This window comes from Mauremys mutica, chromosome 10, assembly GCF_020497125.1.
Source record: "Mauremys mutica isolate MM-2020 ecotype Southern chromosome 10, ASM2049712v1, whole genome shotgun sequence".
NCBI lineage: Eukaryota > Metazoa > Chordata > Testudines > Geoemydidae > Mauremys > Mauremys mutica.
In genome coordinates this window covers 83,936,056-83,942,055 of record NC_059081.1, presented here as the reverse complement: position 1 = coordinate 83,942,055, position 6,000 = coordinate 83,936,056, and positions in this window count along the sequence as shown.

Sequence of the window (6,000 nt, the reverse complement as noted above, 5' to 3'; positions counted from 1 at the left end):
CTCCTTGTTCTGTCATCTTCTATCACTGAGAACAGTCTAGATCCATCCTCTTTGGAACCCCCTTTCAGGTAGTTGAAAGCAGCTATCAAATCCCCCCTCATTCTTCTCTTCTGCAGACTAAACAATCCCAGTTCCCTCAGCCTCTCCTCATAAGTCATGTGCTCTAGCCCCCTAATCATTTTTGTTGCCCTCCGCTGGACTCTTTCCAATTTTTCCACATCCTTCTTGCAGTGTGGGGCCCAAAACTGGACACAATACTCCAGATGAGGCCTTACCAACGTCGAATAGAGGGGAATGATCACATCCCTCGATCTGCTGGCAATGCCCCTACTTATACAGCCCAACATGCCGTTAGCCTTCTTGGCAACAAGGGCACACTGTCAACTCATATCCAGCTTCTCGTCCACTGTAACCCCTAGGTCCTGTGCCTGTGCTGGCGCAGACAGCGAAGAGACAGACAGCGTGCGCACCAGAGAGACAGTACAGTGGAGTCAGCAAAGTAAGTCTGTCTGACAAAGTTATAGTTATTGTGTGTGTGTGTGTGTGTGTGTGTGTGTGCGCGCACACAGGGTTTATGTCTGTGTGTTGATTGTGAAAGGAATTTATACATGTAAGACCTAAAGAATATTTAACAACTTCTGTCAGCAATCTGTGAACGACTGAACAGCGAAAGCAGGATGCATCACTTTAAACTGTAAAGCAATATGGCTTGGGGTGCTCGTCAATGTGTTGTAAAGGATTTGTGCTTTCCAACATCAATAAGGGATCTCTGTGTTATAACATCATGACAGTTTGGGTGCAGGAGGGGGATCCTAGATGGGGCAAACTCCCTCCCAGAGCTTTCACTCCTCACTCCTGCACCCCAACACTCTGCCCTAGCCTGGAGCCCCCTCCTGAACCCAAACTCCCTTCCAGAGCCTGGACCCCTCACCCCATCCTGCACCCCAACCCCCTGCCCCAGCTGGGTGAAAGTGAGTGAGGGTGGGGGAGAGCAAGGGAAGAAGGTGGGTAGATCCTGGGTTGTCTTAAATTCAAAAAGTGATCTTGGGTGTAAAAAGGTTGGAGACACTGCTCTAGGCTTTCTCCAGGTTGGGTCACCAGCTCCCAGACCAGACCATTTCTGTTATGTTCTCTGCTTCAGCTTCTCTCTCACACACACCATCCCTGTCCCCGCCTCACCACCTGCCCCCAAAACAATACTCACTTACAAAGACCTTGTGGCTGGCTCATTCAGTCATTCCATTGGAGACTGCTATTGTTCCCCACGTGCACCTGAAATGAAACCAATCTCAGTCCCTTCCAGACCTACGATTCTGTGATTCTATGATTTTGGTGAGCCTGACCCATGATTTTTGAACATTTGGGGCTGGCAATACTGTATTCCCAAACCAAGACTTTCTTCTTCTTCCTCATCCTCCTCCTTGTGGGGAAAATCCTTCCTCTCTCCTCCATCAAAGTGAAATCCACAAAAGCTTTTGCTCATTCCGCAGCAGCAAATCCAGTCACCCCATGAGCCCTATCCCCGTTTTGGCAGCCAGGCCTAAAGCCACACAGGGTGGCTAGGGCAGTGCAGAGAATATAACGCTGGTCTCCAGTCTCAGCGTAAGCCCCTACCCACAGGACAGTCCTTCCTCTGACGTTACAGCTCCTCCTTACCCAGTTCTAGCTCTTGTGCTTGAGATTCCGTAGTTCTGTTGGGGGAAGAGGCTGCATTAAATGCACTGTAAACTTGCTGGTGCAGCTCCCAGCAGCGGTGGGATTCTGGCATTTCCACTGCTGAGGCTCTGCCCAGAACTGCTGTATCAGGGATTATTGTTTTGTTCAATGCTGCAGAGCAATTTATGGGGGGAATGAGACAACAGTGCAGATGCTACTTGGAATTTCATATGTAAGGGGCCAAATTCCTGTTGCCCAGGCAGAATGAGAAGCAGCGCTTCTGTGCGGATCTGTGCTGCTCCAGGTCTTGTGTTCTTGGTGAGCGAAGTCTTGTGTAAGGCTCAGGCCTTTTTCTGTAGTCATATTGTAAGGCCTAAGAGCCTACGGCCTTGGTCTGCAGCCAGATTAGAACAGCAGCAGCCATTAGCTGAGAATCAGGAAGTCACATCCTCACATTCCATCTAAATTACATTAAAACGGTGTAATATCAGGCTGCTAAGAAGGAAACCCCATCCTAATGATATCCACTATCACCAGACACAGAACCTGATCTGAAGATGGTTAAAGAAAACATAAGTTTGATGGCATCTGTCTGGCAAGAAACTACTTATCAATAGTTGTGGTTGTGAAATCCTCATTTCTTTATTGTTTTGTCTTTCCAGTCTCCATTCTCTGTTGTTCATCTGTATAGTCCCTGTCTGGATCCTTGATTGTTTTTGTCTGTTACATAATTCATTTTGCTAGATGTAAATCCATCAAGGTTGTGGGATATAATTGAGTAGAGAATTACGTTACAATATGTTAGGACTGGTTAGTAAAATGTTACTAAAGTAATTGGTTACGGTAGAGCTAAGCAGGACTCAAGTTTCACTATAAACTGGGGTCTAAGAAGGAGACCAGCAGCGGGGGGGAAGAAGGAACAGCAGAATAAGGAGGAGGAAAGACCTGGAAGAAGAAGAACTCAACCCCAAGAGACAGCCTAAGACCAGAGCTGCCAAGAATCCTCTGCTCAACCGTGACACGCAGCAACCAGAACCCAGACGAGACCGACCTTGCCTGGCCAACAGGGAAAGTTCGCCTGCCTGATCAGGACTGGTGAGCAGAGCATTGTGTGCTTAGCATGTGTATTCTGCTTGCTTGATAATCATTAATAAATAGAGTAAGGATATTACTGTGTAAGGCTCTTTTTCACTGGTAAAAGGTCCTGCAAACCCGCTGGAAGTTACGCCCTGAGCCCTCGGAATTGGGTCTAGGTGAGTATTTAAATCAACAAGGTTACGCCAGAACCCTAGGAATGGGTAACATTGGGTGCCCCTCGTGTATGTGAATGGCAGAAAATGTTGTGCAGGTAACACTTGTTTCTGCAGGTAGGACTTGTCTGATTGGTGGCTGGGCCATCCCGATCGGACCAGAAATTAACCTGGATGACTCGGCTATTTGACCCCTTGCTAGGCATGATGGGGAATTTCTATCTGCATTCACTGGCTCTCTTGGAGGACTGACTGCCTTGATCGAACCCCTGGCCTCCATTGCTTCCCTCAGCTAATGCTTGGTCTCTTCCCTGCCTTTGGCTTGACCCTTTCCTGCCCCTCGATGGTGGCTTGCCAGACCCTGGAGCCAAAGGAGGAAATTCAACTGTACTGAGAGTTGGTGGTTTAAGATGCAGCTGTAGGTACAGCTGGTTACACGGGCTGCTCTTTCAACTGGACAGTGTGCAGCCATTGAAGTGCATTGGGAATGGGAACATTGTTGCAGGGATGGAGAGTGAACTAGACACATTGCTGCAAATTAGCTTCCTCCTCCAGGATCGGCCAGTCCCTGGCGAGGTTACTTACAAGGAAAGACATTGCTTGTGTTTCGGGGACGGCATCGCGGGGGAACAACATTCATCCTGCTGCTGCTCCCTGCACCTGGGAACTCCCCACTGGCTCTGTCTCCTGATTCTCCAAGGAGCCCCCACAGACAGAGCCCTGAACGTCCATGGAGCCTCTGGCAGGCTTGGGGCTTTAATACCTTTCTCTACGGGTGGTGCCTGCGCAGTGATCAGCGCGCTCAGCTCCCACTGACTCTATCCGCCCAGCATTTAAACATCTGCTTTCCAGGTTACAACCTGTTCTTTAAATCCCTGGGGGATGGGGAGTGATGTTCTAGAGCTTGCTGTCTGTGCTCACCATCCCGCAGCCCTGCCCCTCTTCTTAATGCCTTTAGTCACGTACTGGGTAGGCCTAAGGAGTGACGTGGGCTGAAGAGAACCAGATTCTCCGACAGGCAGGCTGGTCTGTGAGGAGTATTGGGGGAAGGTGTAAATGACCAAGGGGAAGAGGCAGCGTGTTTACAGCTGTGGGGTGCTGGGGGGGCAAAGGAGGCAGGTGCATTGTGCTCTGTGAGAAATGTCATCTTCAGGTGGCAGTACCCCCATTTTCTAGCATTGGGTTTTCGTCTAACATGACTATTCCCATTGCTTGTTTGCGGACCCATAGCAGATTGTGCATCCTTCAGAGCAGGTCATTTTTCCATTGCAGGAGACACAAAATCAGATAATTTCTAGTGTGATTTTTATTTGTTTATGTACAGTGTGTGCACAAGGCCTGTTTCCTTGAACCTCTCATCATATTGACCTGCAGCCTCTCACCCTATTGGTGTTTTGGTCCAGGGGGAATCAAATCATGGGTCCTGCCTGCTCCTTTCACAAAAACCGGATCAAGAAAAATATTAAAATGGAAAAAAACCCTCCAAATTGGGAAGTTTTATTTATCATCACTGTGAGGCCTTCAGCGGCACTGGGCGTGACCATTTAGTAACCAGAACAGAAACAATTGCTACAAGTATTTGTTTAAGGCACTGAGATAACTCCACTTTTCCTAAACTAATGCCTGAAGTGGATGGACTATGCAGTGAATGACATGGTCACTTTCAGTAGCATTTACCAATCTCACTGCCACCTTGGCTTGTCTCCTTTTCAAGGCCCTTTGTTTTCACTACCCCTTCCCCAAGTTCTCCTCTCTAAGTCTGGACTTTTCAATTTGCCAGAGTGCTCCTAGGTCACAGAGACATTGGTGACAAACAGGCCCTGCCACCCAGTTTTCTTACAGTGCAGGGGAAAGTTCCCTGAGCTGGGAATTTTCATCATGAGTTGATACAGGCTGTGGTTTAGATTCCGTGCAATTCACCTCCCTTACTAGTGAGAAATGCCATGATCCCAATGAGAAATAAGCAGCTGTAGCCCCCTTACCACTCAGTTAACAGACAGCACCTACAAAGAGTTGGGAACAGAAGATGGGTCTCTAACACGGTAACCCCAAGTCTTAGCCACACTGCCTTTCCGACTGAGTGTTCCACAGCTATAAAGTTGGCTTTGCACCTTCACCAGCCAGTTAGCCACATTGTTCACCTGGTGCCAGGAAACAGGAGCCCTGATTTCCCATCCTCTTCTGCTGTCTGGCCAAGGGCTGTCTAGTCAAATGGGAAAGTGTTTGTTAAGTCCCCACCCTGCCCACCAGTTGCAGGTCCACAGACACTAGGAATTTCTGCTGCATCTCTTGAGGCAGAAGTCAATAGTGGGGATCTATAAGGCCAAGGCTGAACCAACCCCATGATGAGAGGGTGCAGGTGCATGTGAATTATTTTTAAAAAAATGATTTAATTCATCCAGTGAGAGAGCCTCCTTTAGAGCAGATTTTCTGAGTTCATGCCAACCCATGACTTTCCCAAGAGCTCTGGAGACCCCTTTGTCAATGTTATTTTAAGTGGCCTTCGTTCCACACCTGCATGACAATACGATCCCACCAACCAGTGCTTGTTTCCCGAGCCCAAAAGCGATGGTCCACCATATGCAGCTGCTCTGTGAATGCCAAAAGCACTGATAAGTTGCTGCTGTCCATATCACACTCGGGCGCCTGCAATTCCTCCTCTGTCAGTAACTTCGTGAGCAACTGTACTGCCATGTGCAATGTCCTCACGACAGCTAACAGTGCATAGGAGAGAAGTGCAGGATCCATCCTCTCTCACTGCAGATGCTGTCACGTGTTTACAAAGACTGACAGTTGGAAAAATGGCGCGAAAGGAAGCCAGAAACCATTGGAGGGTTGGGACACAAAGCAGTGCATGACGGGACATTTTGCATGTCCCAGGATGCACCGCGCTCTGTTTCCACCTTCCTACAACACCTAGCGACACATAGTGTCACCAGGCACTGTGGGATACATACTCACAGTGCATTGCTCACCCTGTTGACAATGGTGGACACGATCTATCGACACAGGGAGCAAATGTAAACTCACACTGAGGACATTACTTTTTGTCAAATTTTTCATGTCAACATTAGTTTAGTCGACAAAACTGGGC